Source organism: Odontomachus brunneus, unplaced genomic scaffold (assembly GCF_010583005.1).
Source record: "Odontomachus brunneus isolate Ranch 3 - 2012 unplaced genomic scaffold, Obru_v1 Obru_scaffold_103, whole genome shotgun sequence".
Lineage (NCBI taxonomy): Eukaryota > Metazoa > Arthropoda > Insecta > Hymenoptera > Formicidae > Odontomachus > Odontomachus brunneus.
This window is the reverse complement of record NW_022639553.1, coordinates 15,756-36,347: the sequence shown is the minus strand read 5'-3', so window position 1 is coordinate 36,347 and position 20,592 is coordinate 15,756. Positions and strand designations below refer to the sequence as shown.

The 20,592-nt window shown below is 38.0% G+C and overlaps 2 protein-coding genes across 15 annotated transcripts in view; one reads left to right on the top strand and one right to left on the bottom strand.

Annotated features, from left to right (window-relative positions):
- LOC116848988 (glycoprotein 3-alpha-L-fucosyltransferase A) overlaps positions 1-20,592 on the bottom strand; it is a 43,577-nt gene that overhangs the window by 15,483 nt on the left and 7,502 nt on the right. Inside the window, exons 1-2 of one of the 9 annotated variants that reach the window (XM_032825685.1) lie at positions 6,590-7,541; positions 6,135-6,488 (exon numbers count right to left, since the gene is read on the bottom strand). The exons of 1 other annotated variant lie outside the window; for it this stretch is intronic. The gene's annotated coding sequence lies outside the window, so the exon portion shown is untranslated. Of the gene's footprint in view, positions 1-4,178; positions 4,935-4,971; positions 5,906-6,134; positions 6,529-6,589; positions 7,542-20,592 lie in introns of those variants that run through there. 7 more of the 9 variants (XM_032825688.1, XM_032825689.1, XM_032825690.1 and 4 more) reach the window with 7 other exon arrangements.
- LOC116848991 overlaps positions 1-20,592 on the top strand; it is a 201,010-nt gene that overhangs the window by 179,394 nt on the left and 1,024 nt on the right. Inside the window, exon 1 of one of the 6 annotated variants that reach the window (XR_004379049.1) lies at positions 13,316-13,475. The exons of the other annotated variants lie outside the window; for them this stretch is intronic. The gene's annotated coding sequence lies outside the window, so the exon portion shown is untranslated. Of the gene's footprint in view, positions 1-13,315; positions 13,476-20,592 lie in introns of those variants that run through there. 6 annotated transcript variants of the gene reach the window in all.

Sequence of the window (20,592 nt, the reverse complement as noted above, 5' to 3'; positions counted from 1 at the left end):
ATATATATATATATATATATATATATATATATATATATATATATATATATATATTAAGTTGAAAATTTATATATTCGTATATTTTTAAAGATAAAAATAATAAGAATTACCAGGAATGAGTGTCCTGGAATTGTTACACTATAAGATAAAAAAGATCTAAAAAATAAAAACAATATTCAATAGATATTAATAACATATTTTACTTATACCACTATACATATTTTTACATGGAAAGAAAAAATTTCTTTTATTTATATATTTTTTGAAGATATATTTTTTGAAAACACGCACATTAGAAGTTGTTTTTTTTAATAAAAGCAACTGTTTATCCTGCTTAAATAAAAGAATTTAAGTAAATATGTTATTATTACACGTCGAATAAGTGTATTTTATTTTTCAGATATTTTTTTGCCAGATATAAAACTTTATTTGGTTTTATTTAAGATAACAGGGAGTAGATAATTATTTTTGCAGCTATAAGTTTACGGAATTTAGTTTAATTTAATAAAATGTGAGTAGAGTATTTTAATCACACGATATTAAAGCGGCCCACGTCGAATGAAGAAAACATGCGCTTTAAATTGCATGAAATCTACGTGTGCCAATAAAACGTGTGACGATAACGGGAAGTCCTTCGAGTATACTTCGCGTGAACGTTCACACGCGCGATATATTATCCGAGTGTACCGACAAAATTCGATAAGCTTGCTTAGCCTTCTTAATTTCCGGCGCGCGAACGGATATTTCATAATTGCACAACGCTATAATCACCGCCTGCGATAATTCGTATTATTTTGCCGCATTCCTGCGCAAGCTTCCGAGGCGCTAATTTTCGTTAGCAAAATGAATAGAGATGGCACATATCTCCACACGATTCAACTAAATTATAACGTTCCAAAGTACGTCGGGTCTCTTCGATTATTCACAAAGCTGAGAGAAGATCCTCGTTCCAAATTAAACACTCAAACATGGGCGAACGTGAGTGGAAGTTCGTGTTGGGAAAATCTGCCATTTTAACGATTTAATTAGAGAGAGAGACTCGCGAATTCAAAAGACACCAACGGCGTACAGTGAAGTCAAATGAGATTTCGCGTTTCAAAAAAGCTATGGCTTCGAAATTCGAACCGATCTCGATGCTTTTTTTCGACTTTAGAACATCTTGTCGAGATTTTCGTCTTTTGCTTTCTGTTTTCTAAATCAGACAAAGAAGTTTTAGAAATATTATTTTCAATCAAACAATATATAATTTATTTCATATTTCATTTAATTTAACATCAGGCACATATGTTAATATTGAAATATGGTTACAGACTTGAAAATACATCTGAACATAGTCTCACGAAATCTTACTTTAACAAGCGAAATTAATTGAAATAATAATTTTACTAAATTATTAACCTAATCTTAATAAATAAAAATTACTGAATTAAACGAGGCTAAATTATTACTATCATGTTATCAATTTTTTTTTGTTAATTGTTCTAGAAATAACAAGGTTTGGGCTTTTCGTTTTTTGTCGGAATTGCTTGATTAAAAAAAAATTTCTAAATCTAACTTCTTCAGGTCTGCATTGGAAAAGTTATTTTTGTATTTGGAACTAAAATACTTGTTACATACAATTTGGCTGACATTACATGTTTTTTTACTGATGTCAAATACATATATTATTAAGAAAGCCAAATACACATAGCGGTAATTAAATTTTTCGGTCACAGTTATTGAATATTCGATTGATTCCATCCTAACTAAATTTTGATATAACGTACTAAATTTTTATTTCGACAACAGAATCTTTTTTCCAGCCTGATTTAGAAAACGAGAAACAAAAGACAAAAATTTGGTTTAGCCTAGTTGTTTCAAGATTTATTAGCTTTTATTTAAGGAAAAGAATATCGAAATCGGCACAATTTCAAGACTGTAATCTTTCTAAAACGTACACTGAAAAAAGAATTTGGTTGTCAAAACTAAAATTTAAAAAATTGTTTGAATGGGATCAACCAAATGTTTGCAATAAAAAATTGCAATAAAAAAATTAATTGCCGCTATTTTGCTTTGCTCAATGACTAAGTAAATATATTTCTGAGAAGATACGGCAAAATAGCGGCGATTAAATTTTTTGGTTGCAATTGCCGATTATTTGATTAGTCCCATTTTAACCAAATTTACTTTCGTCAATCAAATCCATTTTTTCGTGTAAAATTTCACTCGACCCCTCTGTGCGCGCGGTGTATGCGAATCTCACGCGGCGCAGCCTCTGGAAATATCCCCGCTATTCTTCGCAATGGCTCGGCGAACGGTTCTCCTTCGCGCGCCACGTATTTACACTTGAAAGAAGTCCGCTCGAAATCTGTCGATCCATTGGATTAATTACTTGGCGCGGCGCGCTATTCAGCATTCAGCGGGAGCGCGCCGTCGCACGCCCTGGTGCAATCGATGCGACCTGCGAGTTGCGAATTGATTTGCATCTGAATAGACAACGCGCATGATAGGCGCACATGTGCCGCCCGATACTTGTGTGTGCAAATGGCTTGACGTCTTCGTTACAATTTCCGGTCGCGCGCCGTTGTGCGCGCGTATCTGTTACGTACGAATTATCTACGGTATTCGCCCAGCCGCTCGTTGCTCCTATTAACTATATGTATATTACGGCAAATATCATCTTCACCTTTCCAGCGGACTCTCTCTCTCTCTTTCTTCCCCCCCCCCCCCCTCTCCTCTCTAGCCGCTCCTTGTGAGTACGTTCTTTCCTTTCCCCCCTCCCCTCTTGCCTCATGTACAGCACACATTGCTGGCTGGCTAAGTTACGATACGGCACGGTCGACCTGTAATCTCATTACCATTCCTCACGACCACTTCTTGTTCCGCGAAGGTGTCTTCTCCGTTAAATTCGCGTTGCGATCTCTCTTGGATCGCGTGATACGCGGATCGGCGCTCGCTCCGGCTCGATCATCGGCGCCGCGACGGTCTCTCTCTTTTTCACTCTTTCTTTCCGAGAGGAAAAGAGAGTCCTGATCTATTATTATGTCTCTTTTTTTCATCGCGTATCTCTTGCTGCTGTCGATCGCTTATTTATGCTTTTTTCGCACACCTATAGCCACACTGCCGGAATTAATAAACAATTTAGTTTGCCCGCTGCAAACTGTTGAGGCGTTTTGCGCTTTGCTTGTTTCTCTTATTTCTAGTTATCTTTCCGCTTTGTCTTCATTTCTTCGGTATGTACAAGGTTGTATCAGTTGACACAGGTCAGTATGATGGATGAAACGATTTGCGATACTTTTTCATATTTCTTTTAATGACGAAAATGAGTGTGATCTATTGTGCAAACGAGCATATCACCAAATCCGAGTAAGTCGGGTTAATCTGTCTACGAGGAAACAACCCGTCATACTGACCATTGCATGTTCATGCAATACTCTGTACATGAAGCGTGCTCCACGCGATATCGTGTGCTCCGCACTTTCTTCATTTAATCATATCTAATATATCTCAAATGTAAGAAGAAGCGTAAAAATAACGCTTATGCTTGGCTATTTTGACGCACCTATGGCTAAATTGGAACTAGTCGTGTGCAGTTAGATTTGCTTTTTGCAGACTGCTGAGGCGTTTTGCTTTGCTTCTCTTTGTTTGTTATGCTTTGCTTATCTTTGTTTTGTTATACTTTGCTTTGTTTTTCTTTCTACTTATATGTGTACTTTCTTTTTACTTACATGTCTTTCCGTTTTGTTTTCATTTCTTCGATAGATACACGAAGCGTACTCAACACGATATCGTGTGCCTCGCACTTCCTTCATTTAACCACGTCTAATATATCTCAAATTTAAGAAGAAGCATAAAAATAATACTTATTTTTGCAAAAAATAATGTTTGACACATGGATTTTGTTGGCACATGGATAAACTGCTGTAACTACTAGTCGTACAAATTCTTTGCCTATTTTAGACTGCTGAGGCGTTTTGCTTTGCTTGCTTTCATATTTGCTCTCATTTCTACTTATGGTATATAATAAATGTTATGTACACGTCTTTTGCTTTTATTTGATACGTACATGAAGCGTGCTTGCCGCGATATCGTGGCAGTTTGGGTCTTTCTTTTTTAATCACACTTAATCTATTCCAGATTTAAGAAGGAACGCAACAGATAATTCTCATCCTTCTACTTTTTCTTTATCTCTCGCTTACATAATCGTTATCCACCGCCAAGTTCACGGGAGCAATGTCCATTTGTAATTTCTCGCGTAGCAATTGTGTCGCGCGACACGGCGAATTACATCGGTCGCAGACTTGCGTCGTCATCATTAAGAACACACACTCACACATACACAGCCACACTCGCGTTTTACATACGCACGCGTCGTTCGCGAGACGCGGAATGTTCTGGAAAATCCGGCATCCCAGTTCCCACACACACAGGACGAGCTCGTCCGTCTCGAGGACTCCCGCTCGTCGAGGAGCCCCACACTCAGTCGCCTCGACGCCGAAGCCGTCATCCTGCCCGCTCGTGAAAAGGTGAACGACGGATTCGCCGCATTGCAACACGCTTTCACGGCTCTATCTTCGAACCGCGATAAAGTTCACCTTCGCCAGAACGGCCGGAGAGCGACGTCACGCTACACGTGTAATAACTGAAAAGTTTCAGTTCGCTGCTACGGTGCACCGTGTAGAGGCGTGCATTCCTCCGCCTGGCCGGAATTTCACCGGTATTTTTCTCCGTAGGCGTCGCTTCTTTTTGCCGGAACAATTTTTTTTTACAAAGAGACAGAGAGGGAGGGAGATTTTATGCGCGATAAAGGGTTAATTTCAGGCTGACTTGGCGAAGAAGCGATTCCCGTGCGATTCCTCGTGAGTGGCTACACATGAAAGATAAAAAAAGAATGGTCCGTTGTATCTGCTTTGCGGTAAATTTACGGCAAACATTGTCGCGCTACGGCTAACTCACTCGCGGAGAAGTGGGCGAAAAGAAAACCGCTCGTACCTGCGGCGAGGTCGTCGTTTGTCAATCTTCTGGAGAACGTCTCTCGAAGCTGCGGCGGCAAATTGAAAGCGTAAATAATGCGGCGGACTTTTACGTCTCACCCCCGCTGGGAGCTGTATTTTGTTGCGTTAAAGTCGCGTCTCCATCGGCTAAATTACATCCGCGTGATTTAAATATTAACGCGGCGCTCTCTCTCTCTAGTCCGCGCGAGAGTTGAAATCGATTCGCGAGCGACGTACGTCGAGTCACGCACCGCGCCGCACCGCCATGCGCTCGCCTTTCGACAATTTCTTCTGCAGCTCCACGCAAAAATCGCACAGAAGCGACTCGTGAACTCGTTGTCTCCTTTGAGCCATCGAATCTTCACACAGATCATTTGTCGTCACTTATTGGATCGCGTCTCTGATCGATTTCGACCTTTCTCACAGTCATCGTTAATTCTGTCACAAACGCGCTGAAACTCAAACACCAGGAGTTTTCATCTCACCAAAATTGTTGTCATTTTCGACGTTGATTTTATCTTCTCGCTGTTCTAAGGAAAAAGTAGGAGCAATGTTCGTATTGGATCGTTGACACTAATGCTATAGGAAATACTTTTAAGAGATAAGACTCTCGATAAAAATAGGTTCTATGACTAATATCCTGTCACTATGTCACAATTGTAGTTACACACAGAAAAATATCATGAACGCAACAAAAAAAGCGATTATTCAATTTACTGTCTCTCTCTTTTTCTCTTAAGTAATAGTTATTCTTAGCAAAGAATATTATCTTGATAATAACCTTCAAGCATATTCATGTTCATATTCAAGCATAGTTTAAATTCAAGAATAGCTCGTTATTGTATCAGAAAGAACTCAGAAGAATTTCTTCTCCCTACAAAAATATTGCAAAACTTTGTGGTAAAGAAAATTGGTATGACTCCAACACACATACACACACACACACACACACACACACACACACACACACACACACACACACACACACACACACACACACACACACACACACACACACACACACACACAAACCAAAGATTTTTATTTAATTTAACTTAATAAATTTTAATTGATTTCGTTTAATTTAATTTAATATCCTCGATTGAAACATTAAACTTATTAGAATTCAGAACGTATATGTTAAATAAATTTTATGCTTACATATATGATGAACTCATAGTTTGCGGATTTGTAAACTCATGAGATATTTGAAGCAAGTAACATTCGCTCGAATGCACTACGTATTTTTCTGTGTGTATAATTTATTTTTCAGCACAACGTGCGGAGAAAAATGAAATATATAAATCACTAGGTAAAACGACGTCTTTCCAAGATAGTCTTCCACGCACATCTTTCGCGTCTTTTTTCCACTTATCTCCCATTCACACACTCGTGTTAAATCTGCTCACTCGCGCTAACATTGCCGCAAAGCTGCGCACAGACGGACCGTTCGAATATCACTGTCCATCGGTGGGCCAGCAAGCTCGTTACACTTCCACCTTATCACTCGCCTCTCTGTGACACGCGCATTACCACAACTTTGACTCCATTGAATAAAGCAGCAATCTTTCTATTCTCTACATATTCTGAGATAAGATTAGATAAGGTCAAATTACCTCCTGTTTTCTCCTGTTGACAGAATCGTGTAGAATTTCGATTTGTTCACGAATTGCCTCTGATAAACTGTTATCGATGCTGCTTTAGCTGTTTTATATTGTTTATAAACAATCGTGTTCCGCGTGTTCCCGCCACAGGTTTTCACAGCCTCCTTGAGTTCAAACCGGTCGATGTCGCATTCAATACTCGCAAGTCAAGTAATGCCTCTTTAAATGTTGCATGTTTCTCACATGCACACACACACACATACACATACACACACGCGCGCGCGCACACTGTTTCCTTGACAATCTTTGTGCTTAATAAGGAGTTTACCCGCTTAAATTGAAATGCTCAAAATTATATAAAAATTTGCACCTTGTAACTTTTGTCGCAGTAAAACACATTTGTTATTATTCGTTGTTCACGAACATGTACAATATAATGCCCAGTCACGTTGATCAGATGTTGCTTATGCTGTTCCGTGCGTCGCACGCTTGAGCGATTGGGAAAATGGTCGCACACTATAAAAAGTTTTGTGTCAAATTCAACACGTGTCTCAATTTCACGTGTCCCAATTTATCCGCTTCAATTTTTGTATTAATTTAAAAAACAAGGAAAACAAATAACACAAACAATATATCGGAAATTTACAAGCGAAGCGTAACACTCGAACACCATTGTGTTATTTTAAACACTTGGAAATTGTGAATATAAACTGAACGCGGAATAGTCAAAAAATAAAACACGACGGCAATATGTAAAATTAACACAAGAATTATGTCAAAAATTTAATGCAACAGTTTTCACACGGATCGGTTTCAACGTAAATGTAAAATGTTTTTTTTTTACCGTGCACGCTATCGTGCAACCACGGTCCCGTTGACTGTGTCGAAATTAGGACCTTGGACTCGCTCGGCGATGTAATAACGACGAAAAACGATAATGATAGCTCGCCACACGAGCTATGCGATAACTCGTCAATGCATTGCCGTTTATATATATTATATGTATATATATATATGCCGTTTATATATATTATATGTATATATGTAACAGTACATATGTATATATGAGACATTTCATTTATAGATATGTGTGTGTGCGCGTGAAGAATAATTCAACAACAATTAAGGTCTGCTATATACAATAAAAGTAGAAACTATTACTTATAAAAATGTTGTTATACATAGTTAAAATGAAGAAGGAAAAAATTGCCGTATTTATCAAAGCTATGAGTTTTCTTGAAAAGGTCTGTCAGAGAGAGAGAAGAAGAAACATTCAAAAAATCCTCTGAACACTGTAAAAACAAGTATGTTACATTAACACATTTTACGTGTGTAATCCGTGTAATTGTTTTTGACACGCTTGCAGGTGTGTAAAAATATGCAACACACAAGAAAGTGTATAGATTTGCAAGAAACATGTAGGTATAACACACGAAAAATGTGTTCTATAGACACGTATGATTCGTGTTGTGCTAGCTGAATGCATATATGTGTACGACTTATGTATGTATTGTATCAGGACGTATTAAAGGTAGTGATGGGAAACGCCGTGGCGGTTGGACCTGCGTCTTCTTTTCGATCCGGAGAGAGAAAAATACCCAAAGCGCAGTTTGCTGCTAGCTAATGCTGGGACACTTTCTCATATAACGTCGTAAACGTTACATAAACTGCTTAGATAATAAAAATATGATAAATAATAAATAATATAATAATAATAAAATAATATAGTGATAATAATATAACAATAAATAATAAATTCTACTATTTTATCACCTGTATGATAGCCAATGCTTTTTGCAGACTAAATGTAAAAATATTTGTCAGTGACAACTGACATTACCTTTAATACGTCCTAATACAATACATACATAAGTCGTATATGCATTTAGCTAGCACAACACGAATCATACGTGTCTATAGAACACATTTTTCGTGTGTTATACCTACACGTTTCTTGCAAATCTATACACTTTCTTGTGTGTTGCATATTTTTACACACCTGCATTCATCACATCATTAATATTATCCACATATTGTCTTATTCATTCGTTTTGATTACTGCGAGGTTTCATGTGTAATTCCTGTAAATGTGTAACTCTAGTAATGTTTTTTCTAAATGTATTATTCTGCGATTCCTGCATTATTTTTACATACATTATATGCGTTCAATTTACCGTGTTGCGGTTTTAACACACATGAAGTGTGTTATTCACTGTAACACAGAACTCGTGTGTAGATCAGTGCATCGTTTCGTCTGTCGTTTCAACACATCTATAACCGCAGCTGTGTTGTTTAAACACATAACACACCAAATTAGTGAGTTGTGTGTTGTTTTAACACACCTGATAACACACCTTACAGTGAACCGAAATAAACCGGAACAATTTAACTGAATCTGGGATAAATCGACGTCTTGGACAGTGTTCGGGAAAATTCGAGACAAAGGGTGAAAAACCGAAAGTCTCTCGGGAATAATGGCACATCTGGTCAACTTATAAAATACCTAACTACCGTTTAAAGAGACATTACGCGATCCGCGAGTATCGAACGCAATATCAGCCGGTTCGGGTTCAAGGAGGCTGTAAAAACCTACGGCAGGAACACGCGGAACGTAATCGTTTGCAAACAACGATAAAACAGCTGAAGCAGCATCGAACCATTCGAGAGGCAATTCATAAGCGAACTTGGCCGAAATTCGACGCGATCCTATCAACGGGAGATGCAGGAAATCTGGTGATTCGGCCTTATCTTATCTTACCCGATGCACAAGAAACGGGGAGATTTCCGCTTTACTCGATAAAATCGAATTTCAATGGAAATGCGTGCGCCATAGGATGATAAGGTGGCTTTATCGAACGAGGACGACGACGAAAATCTTTTACTTGATAATTTTTCCCACGCCTAATCGTGCCGTCGGTTATTAATGCAGTCTCGAAGTTGCGGCTAACGGCGCGATTCGGCGTGATCGGCAATCGTGAACGAGATCGAGCGTTTTCACACCCTCGGTCTCTCTGCGAGCGTCATCGCGCCGGGAGCTATTTCCGTGCAGAAAACCTCTCGGGCAGGTTAATCGACGGAAGAATTCGCTCGCGTACCTAACGCGATGCAATCGGGCTGATGTGTATAAACGGCTTAACCTTGCGATTCTGATTTTATCGGCTGGGGCTCACGTCGCGTTCAGATTCGATCGTTCACGTGCTCTTGACGGGGAACGACGGAATTAAATAGTAACTACTACTACCGCACTAACGTCGGGATAATGTGCGCGAGCTGTAAAATCCGTCTGTTATCGCACCGCTCCGCAGTCGTTAGGCGTTTCTTCTTTTTCTCTGTGTACGCGATAGGTTCATCGTGATGCGGTTTTCACTTGAGCTCCGATTGATTCCGATAAAGCGACGTGATGTCGCAAAATTTCGCATCATTCGTTGCAACGATCGATATCGAGCCGCGGCGTGGCCAACGATGACAATGGCAGCCTTCAGCTTCGGAATCCGATGACACATGACCGCTTTGGTGCTCTCATTAATTCAGCTTGAATTAATATCGGCCGATATGTAATGAAGATTGAGCGCCCGAGCGTTATTTCATGGGTCTTCTATATTCAGTGTCGGCCCTCTGTCAACTGTCCTCCTCCTACTCTTTCTCCTCCTCGTCGTTGTCGTCGATGATGTCGATTGCTTTCGCAAGGGGGACTCCGCGAAAAAATTTTATCGGCGACAATGAAAAAATTCATGACGCGACGCGATCGATCGATCGATCGACTATGCTTCATGTGTGTCTTGCGCTTAAATGACACGTCAACTTCAATGAACCAGCCTGAAATCGAACTGACAAATTCCGCGTTAACAAAACGGATGGACTGATTTGAAAGAAAGGATTTGGTTGTCGAAACAAAATTTTGGTTAAAATGAGATTAACCAAATATTTGATAATTGCAATAAAAAAATGTAATTGCCGCTGGTTTGCTTTATTTTCTCAGTAGTATATTTTTTACAAGTAAACCTACTCAAAAGTTACACTCCGATTTCTTTCTAATTTGGCACAAATGTGAAGAAATGTGTAGAAATGTGAAGAAATGTGTAGAAATACAAAAAATATTTAGGTCATATTTTTTCATTTTAGCCGACTTTGAGTTTCACGGGCAGTTAGCTTTTTAATGTTCTCACTCCTATCATTAACAAATGCAATAGAAAATGCATAAGAAATAAAATTGAATACAAGATATAGGCGTTTTTGGTTTGCTGATTATGAATATGAAGTCAAACGTGTAAAATTATTTGTATAAATAATAAAATGTGTAAACAAAACATGTAAAAAGTTGAAAAAAATTATTTATACAAATAATTTCTCGGTTTGGCCGAGATTCGAATCATTTTTGATTAATTTAGCATAGATTTAAAATATTTCGGTTGGAATCTCGTCTAAAGAAATTTAGAATGGTTCGTGTCTCAGCTATGTTGATTTTGTTAAAATTATTTAACTGTATTTTGTATTCAATTTTATTTCTTATGCATTTGTATTGTACTTGTTGATGATAGGAGTAAGAACATTAAAAAACTGGCCGTGAAACTCAAAGTGGACCAAAATGAAAAAATATAACCTAAATATTTTTTGTACTTCTACATTTGTGCCAAATTGGAAAAAAAATCGGAGTGTAACTTTTGGGTAGGTTTACTTGTTAGTCATTAAGTAAGGCAAAATAGCGGCAATTAAATTTTTTGTTTGTAATTAAGAAATATTTGGTTGATCCTATTTTAACCAAATTTTGGCTTTGTAATCCTTTTTTCAGTGCAATGAGAATATTGTCTCTCTGTTGCTCTTGTACATTATACATAGAAATTATACAAAGATTTTCAGTTGTTATTTGAAAGTCGCGTTCTTGTACTGAAACAAGGATTTTGTTGTTGAAACGAAAATTGGGTATCCCGGACTAAAATTTGGTTAAAGTGGGATCGACCAGATGTTTGGCAACTGCAACTAAAACAGTTAATTGCCGCTATGTGTGTTTCGCTTCTTCAATAATACACGTACTTGACACAAGTAAAAGTAATACCTATCAACCTAATCGTATGTATGAATCGTATTGTTTCAGTTCCAAATACAAAAATAATTTATTTGGTGTATTAAAGAATAACAACGAAATATTATACGCAGGGAAAGAATTGTATAGTAAAAATTACTGTAGAATTTAATAGTCGAAAAACAGATCAGCATTCTGCAGCAATTGATTATCCTTTCATATCTTTGCAATTCGTGTTTGAAACATGAGCAAATTGCATTGTTGAAAAATAAGAAGTTATTTATAAATCGTTATATCGTTTATTTGATCATTAAACGTTGCTTATATCGATCGCTCGTGCTATATTGTCTGCTCTTCCTGAATAATACGCATAATTTTCCATTGTCTTGCGTAATATGACTGTTACACGTTCGACGTACATCTATGAATAAAAGATAGCTGCTTACATACAAAATCAAGTATGATATTGCACTGATCGAGGTGCGTCGCTTCTGATCAAGCGTTCGTCTCTCATAAATCGATCCGACTATCATTGAAAAAGGGGCTACGTTAAAAGTTCGATCAACTTTCGTAAGGCCTCCTAATAAATGTCGTCCTACTTTTTATCTTATCGGCGAACGCCCACAACGCGATCTCAAGTTACGTTTGCAGGCACGCACGCATCTGCTCGCGCAGGCTCGAAGAACTATCGGCGATTTCCGTCGATTCGTGTAAAGCGCCACGAAATTGTCGTGGTCGAAAGTGCCTCAAATTGCAGCTTTCGCGCCGCGACGGTCGATGCGGGCCGATATCGCGATCACGTCGTGAAATCGGTCGCGTGAAATTTTGCCGACGTTTCTAGCTGCGCGCTCGAGAGAGAGAGAGAGAGAAAGAGAGGGGGGAGAAAGAGAGAGAGGGAACGTTATCGAGATCCGTTTCTGACGGATAATTGGAGCAGCCGTCGACGTAACAGATCGTAATCCTTGAGATCGATCGAAGATGTTGAGTATTGATATACTACTTAGACGGTCTGATAAGCTTCCCGGATAAGATAGTTTAGTTAACGAATATTGATTGCGAGACTAAATTCCCTGGAGAATGACATAACTTATTTAGCTTAAGAAAATGACGCGAATATCAGCGCGAAATTGAAAATGACATAAATGCGACTCGAAAAATGTCACTTCGGCGGGACTGCTCGTCGTAATTCAATTGCGCCACGCTGAAGGAAAGATTTTATTGTCAAAATGGAAATTTGATTCATCAGATCGTAATTTGGTTAAAATAGAACCGACCAAAGGTTTGTCACTGCGATAAAAAAATTTCATTGATGCGTTTTTTTTCTCTATAATACAGAATTCTGGTAGTTTCAAATAAAATTTCTGACTCGTTTATATTTCACCAGAAACTTGGTTAATCCAATGAGACTTCTTTTCCGCGCATAGCGTAAATTAATGATCAATGTGCGGTGCAATATACTCACTTCAGAAGTATAATTAAAACAACAACGAAGTTTCCATCGCCGACTGTCTCACATCCTGACGATCACGAAAGTCCGTCCGGACAGGCCTCGTCGAAATTAACGTGAGAAGGCTAAAGCCATTAATAAAAAATGAATAACCGAGTAAAGCCGTTGCTCCGCGTCTATTTATATCGCGCGTTGGCGTGTCGATTGTTACGAGGAATCGACGGGGGCGCAACGATTGCAAAAGTTGCCGTGGTATATTCTCGCGCAGCCAATTCCCTTTTTCCTCGTCACGTTAAATTTAGCAAGATCAGCAGCGCGAGGTAAAACCGCTCATACGAAATGCATAATCTCACGAGAACGAGATCGCTCAGTTAGTCTGTGGTCGTTTGCAGCGTACGGTAATCAGGCGTCATCAGATCTCTCATTATCGGGTATTCCATAATAAAGTGATATTTTTAAAAGTCTTCGCGCGTGCCTTTCTGTTCGTAAACGGTCAGCTCGCGCGAAGAACCGCGGGATTTATCGATGAGACGTCGACTTGTCGATGATGAAGGTGTTTCTGGACGGTGATGTAATCAACTAGTGTAACCAACACAGGATATCTGTATTTTGATCGCGCGAATATTTGCCGATTGTTATCAGCTGTGAATGACGACAAGTCGACGAAACAATCCTAAAAAAAGTGTCATTTAACTGCGGCCGACTATGGTCGATGCACGAAATTGCTACGTCGCGGCCAAATATAATCTTTTTTTATCACACGCAAACGTGATCTCTCTCTCTCTCTCGTAGCTATCAAAAACCTACACAGGCGCCCAATTATCTATGTACACTGAGAAAAAAGTTTGATATTTGTAATTTACATACACATACACAACACATAATCACACAGAAAATTAATTACTATAAGTTATGGTCAAGAAAATTATTTTTTATTGAATTCTACTATATTGAGCTGTTGGATAATTTGTGTCGTATTTCTGGATAAAATTAAAATTGATACAATTTTGCAAAAGAATCTGTTTAATTAACAACATATATTACATAAACTTGTTGAAGTGGTATGCACTTAAAAAAAAAAAGGATTTTATTGTTGAGACGAAAATTTGGTTAAAATGAGATCGACCAAATGTTTGATAACAGCAACAAAACAATTCAATTGCCGCGTTTTGCTTTTTTACTAATACATCCCACTTGACACAATAAGTTTTTTTGCACGTAGGAGATAAGCGTACAAAATACACTGAGGAAAAAATGCTTGAAAATTTATTTGTGGGATAAAAATTTATTTAAATAAATTTTATTTCAGAAATAAATCTCATTTCGCGGAAATAAACTTATATCTCCTAGATAAATGTTCAAGTATTTTTTTCTCAGTATACAATAGAAATTACACAACAACCTAATATAATATAATGTCAGAATGATGATAATAACCATATACTCTGAAAAAGAGGATTTTGTTGTCGAAACGAAAATTTGGTATACCGAATCGAAATTTTGTTAAAATGGGATAAATCAAATGTTTAGTAATTGCAACCAAAAAATTTAAATGCCGTTGTCTGTGTCTTGCTTTCTCAATAATACGTGTACTTGACACGAGTGAAAAACATATAACGCCAACCAAATCGTATGCATCAAATATTGTGATTCCAAACACAAGTATAATTTTTTCAGTGTATGCATCTATTTTACTACTACACTGAAAAAAGAATTTGCTTGACGAAATCAAAATTTGGTTAAAATGAAATTAACCAAATGTTTGATAATTATAACCAAAAAATTTAATTACCGCTATTTTACTCTATTTTCTCAGTAATATATTTACTTAGTCACTAAGCAAAGCAAAATAATAAATTAAATTTTTTAGTTGTAATTACCAAATATTTGATCCCATTTTAACCGAATTTTGATTTCAATAACCAAATTCTTTTTTCATTGCGTGTTAGAACCAGAACGTATGATTTAGGGCCAAACTAAAAATAACTGTAATCTTAGAACAATCCTTTTTCCTCCCTCAGTGTAAACAGTCGATCAGTTGACAGAAAGCCTCCTGATCTATAATAGGTGTCGTGAGCCGTAAAAATTAGCCAATTATAACCGATTATTCTTGTGATAATCGACTGTGATTGACCAATTGTTACGGATCTTATGCAGTTTCCGATACTTACTGTAGATCAAGCCTAAGAAAAGCCGCAGTATCAAGAAGCGTTCGCGATGACGTATCGCGTCGACATATGTAAATACTTGCGCGAGACACGCGTAATGTACACTCACGGAAAAGTAACGGGCGAAATCGTAGGACGACGACAGGCGTGTGTAACATCACATGCAGTAATATCGCAGGCAAATATTGCTTTTGACGTGTTCCGGCCGGTGGTTTAATGACACGTTAAATTACTCGCGACCCGTCATGGCGGCGCGCGCGTGCATTGTCATCACGCATTCGACAAAATTCACGCGTGACATGCTGAGTGTGTATATATGTATAAATGTGTGTGTGTGTGTATGTGTGTGTGTGCGTGCCAAATGCCGCGGCGGATCGCCGGCACGTGTTTCTCCCACGCGACGCGCCGCGAATAAAATGCGGAACACTTCCACACACACATATACACACACACACGCATGCATACGCACCCCGTGAGGATCAGCCGGGTCCTCGGGCCACGCGATCAATGAAGGCAGTTCGTCGTTCTTCTCATTAATTAAACTTCGTTCTCCTCCCACACGCACACGTGCGCGCAGGGAGAGTTGTCATTCCCCGCATTAGCGATTAAACCGACAGCAATAAATCAGAAACAATAGCCGCCAGTCGACTTCGAATTATCGTCATCCCGTATATACAACGTATGCGGGCGATAAATCTACGGCACGCAACGCACGCGACGATGCCGACGGCGCGGCCGGGTGTTGACGTATGGTTATTTAAATCATCACCTCGGAATCATCTCATTACGCTCATTAACGGCGCGACGCGTGGCAGTTTTCGGTGGTTCGCCGGGCGTCGCGAGCCTCGCGCTATTTTCAATTCCGTCGGCCACGAAGTAAATTCTGCAGACTTTTCCTTCTCCCTCGCGTGTTATGCATCTTTTAATGTGTCTAGCTTTCTGTCTTGTCTCTTGCGCATTGCGTTTAAGCGCATTCACATCGAGAGAATATTGTAGTTTTTCCCTTGTTTTTCGTATAAATATTCTTTCCAATCCCGCTATGTCTCGAATGGTTAATTAGTTTCAGCTCCTAAATTTAATCTTAGCTTGTAAAATATAGATAGCACATATGAAATGGAAGGATAACGAATTACTGCAGAATGTCGATCTATTCCTCGATTACAAAGTCTGCAATAATTTTCACTGTAAAATTCTTTCTATGTAATATTCTTTATGCTCTGGTAAGGAAAATGCGTCTGTATTTCAAACAAGAAGTGAAAAGAGCTCATATAATTCCTTTCTACGTAATGTGCGACAGCAATATATTTTTTTTCCCACATATAAATTCTTTTCAATTTTACTACGTTCTTAGTAGTGCAGGAATAGACTGTCAATAAATTCTGCTTTTCTACACTGAGAGAAAAAATAATTGACCTAACTAAAATTATATTTATTTTTGGCCCTGACCATATATTTTTTAATAAAATAACAGTAATGTGTACATAAATTTATTATCAGTTTATTATATAAGTTCATATTATCATTGATATTATAGTAGAATTAAATTTAAAAAAATTTAGTTTTCCTGACTATAATTTATAGAAATGATTTCTCTGTGCGATTACAGTTATAAAATACCAAATATTTGTTTCTCAATGTAAGGAACATAGTAGTCTAGAAATATAAAAAATTTTTCAATTGTACATTTCGGTTAAGGTATACAAAAAAAAGGTTGATTGAGTTAAACAAGTCCGGTGAAATATAACGAACCAGAAATTTTGTTCAAGTTAACAAGATTTTCGGTTAATTTGGACAGAATTCTGGCAACTTCAACCGGAATTTTCGGGTTCGTTTACATTACATCACAGATATTTGATTAATCCAAGCGAAAGTTTTTTTAGTGTAAAATATAAATAGCGCGTATAAAATGGAAGAATAAAGTCAATTATTGCGAAATGTCGATCCACTCGTCAATTACGAAGTTCTACAGTAATTTTTACTGTAAAATTCTCTCTCCGAGTGTATTAAATTTGACGACGCGTTGAATCAATCGTGCGTCATCATCGTGTGCGTGAGCTATTCTCTTGTTACCGTTATCGTTGTTATCGCAATTCTGAATTTCTCTCGCGCGTCTCTGTAACTTCCGCGTCGGTTCGTACGGCGCGATTTTCATTCCGCCGATCGCGAATACCTCGCGAAACTATTTCGAACAGTTTGACCGTGATTCAGGTCATTGCGAACGTCCGCACACCGTGTATAATTGTCGCGATCGCGAGATAACCCAGATCACAGCCGCCACGTGAAATTCAGTTATATCATTCCCGGATATACCGCGAAGCACACAAAGAGAGAATTCGGTCCTCCGGCAGAGGAAGTTGACGCATGTTTTTCTTCCTTTTGTATTATTATTTTTGTTTTTTACGGCACGGTGACTCGACCCGATTGACCAGCCGTGTATTTAATTTCGACTCATTCTACTTCCGTCCCCGGACACTGCAGATACGAGCCACCACTCGCGTTTCACCAGCCGGATGGCACGACGGGGATACCGACGACGATATGAAATGATTGGGTGGGGGTGAAAAATGTTTGCTGTGAAATGTTTGGGAAGCCCGCTCAAGTCGAACAGACAAGAGAGTCCCTATAAACATAGATTCAATTCGCGATAATTAATTTCGAAAGAAATAACTTCAACAGTGAACACCTCTTAGACACGCTTCTGAATAATTACAATAGTAGTTATATAATGTTAAGTAGAAGAAGGAAGTATTTTATAATTTGGATAATGATTGCAGAAAACATTACATGGCAGGAAACATTTTTTGTATTTTCTTAGTGGAATTGCTGGTGTAGGATTTCAATGATATAATTTGTAAAAAGTTTGGAAAAATAGCATTCCCAGTCGGTCTTTTAATTTCTCTAGAACCGAATTGCAGAAAACGAGTTTCTATATCTTCTCAATGGAATTGATTGTGTAAGATTCAAATGGTATGGGTTATCGTAAAATTTTTGGAAAAATATCATTCCCAGTCGACTTTTCAATTTTGGTCGAAGCAAATTATTTCTTTTGTGGTTTAAAGACAATTTTTGTTTATAATGAGTTTGTTTTCTCCGTCTCAATGAGAAAATATTTCATTTTAAATATAGTTGTTTTCTCGCGAGTCGGCGTAACTCGCGAGGTAATCTCGTCTTCTACTTACGTTTAACTTCACGGAAAGGCTCGCTCGAAATGCGGTTCGTTGATCGCGGGCGTGTTTACCAGGTGTAGAAGTATGAAACCGGAATTCCCCTATAAATGGTGCCAGCGTTCAGTTTAGTGACCGTAAGACCGCTACTGCCGCGCTATTATATTCTCCTAACAGCTGACGAATATTGTCAACAAACATAACCCCAACTTTCATTCTCTAGTATATTTTTGTATAACCTTAAACATGTCACGTTTCGAGCCTACTAACTATGATTTGCGGACAGCATTGATTTTCTGTTATCATTTAAAGAAAACTGCTGCAGAATCACATCGAATGCTTGTCGAAGCTTACGGTGAATATGCTCTTGGTAAATCTCAGTGTTTCGAGTGGTTTAAAAAATTCAAAAGTGGTGATTTTGACGTGAGGAACGAAGAACTATGAACTATGAACTATGAACTATGAACTGCTGAAACCTGGTCAAACCGTCAATACTAATCGCTACCAACAACAAATGATCGATTTAAATCGAACATTGACTAAAAAACGACCAGAATATGCAAAAAGGCAACACAATGTCATTTTGCTCCATGATAATGCCCCATCACATACAGCAAAACGGGTCAAGGAAACGATCGAGTCGTTCAGTTGGGAATTACTACCGCATGCGGCTTATTCTCCAGACTTGGCTCCGTCCGATTATCACCTGTTCGCATCGCTAGGACACGCTCTCGCTAACCAACGCTTCGATTCGTATGAAAATGTGGAAAAATGGCTAGATAACTGGTTCGCTTCAAAAGATGAAAAGTTTTTTTGGCACGGCATTCATAAACTGCCAGAGAGGTGGGAAAAATGTGTTCAAAACAGTGGAAATTATTTTGAATAAAGTATTATTTATCACTTTCGAACAACAGACGTCTTATTTGTATAAAAAAATTCCGGTTTCATACTTCTACACCTGGTAGATGCAGCGACTTATTTCTAGTGTACACAATTGACGTTCGCGAAACCAGAATCTATTCCGGGTCCATCTCATGGAAGAGCAACAGAGAGAGAGAGAGAGGGCGGGGGGAGAAAATGAGAGAGGGACACTATAGGAAAAGGAGAGGGAAAGAAACTATGCTGAGCTGCATAGCGCGAGCGGATTAGTACGCCAATTTCAGTATCTCATGGCCCAAAATCTTGCCGGTTGCCCGACAGAACTAGTATCCTTGAGTAATTCGGGATCGCAATCGATTTGATTCTTTTTAGCTGTCGTCCTGCGCGACAATACTCAGACAGCATAAATATCTGAGGTCTGTATTAATAATAGTCGCATTATTTGAGACTTGTCTCCAGCGAGATATACAAATTTAAATTTAGAGTCAAATGTGAATTTTTGAGTTGAATCACGATCGCGAGAATAATGTCACATACATTATAAGACGCAACTGAAAAACTCAGACCTGACTGACACGTGAGAGTGAGAGTGAGTGAGAGAGAGAGAGAAAGATAATATTCACATCTAACTCTAAAGTCGGGCTCGAGTATTTCGCTCGGGACAAGAGTAACGACTATTAATACGGGCCTGAAATGCGTTTTAGCGATATCTTTGTGTCTTGGGCCCGTATTCACTTGAGACTTGTCCTACGTGAGATACTCAGATCTAAATTTAGAGCTAGATTAAAAATTTTTTTATTTAAAAACCACGTAACACATGTGGCGTTGTATTTGTAATTGTAATTCAGAGCTGAAAAATTTACATCGAACTTCAAATTCGAATCTGAGTATTTCAGGCAAGACAAGTTTCAAGTAACGACTATTAATACGGGCCTGAAATGCGTCTCAGCAATATCTTTGTGTCTTAGGTTCGTGCTAATAGTCGTCACTTAAGGCTTATTTTACGTAAGATACTCAGATCTGGATTTCGATTCGTTTTTTTTTAGACCTACGTATAATACATGCAATGTTGCGTTTGCAATTACGATTATAGCTGAAAAACTCTAGCTTTAAATTTAAATCTGCTAGCTTTAAATTCAAATCTGAATATTTCATCTGAAACAAGTTTCAAGGAACGACTGTTAATATAAGTCTAATAGATCTGTATTAATAGTTTGAAACTTGTCTCACTTGAGATGCTTTTATTCAGAATTAAATTCTAGTTCTTTTTCAGTTGAATTATGATATATATATATATATATATATATATATATATATATATATATATATATATATAT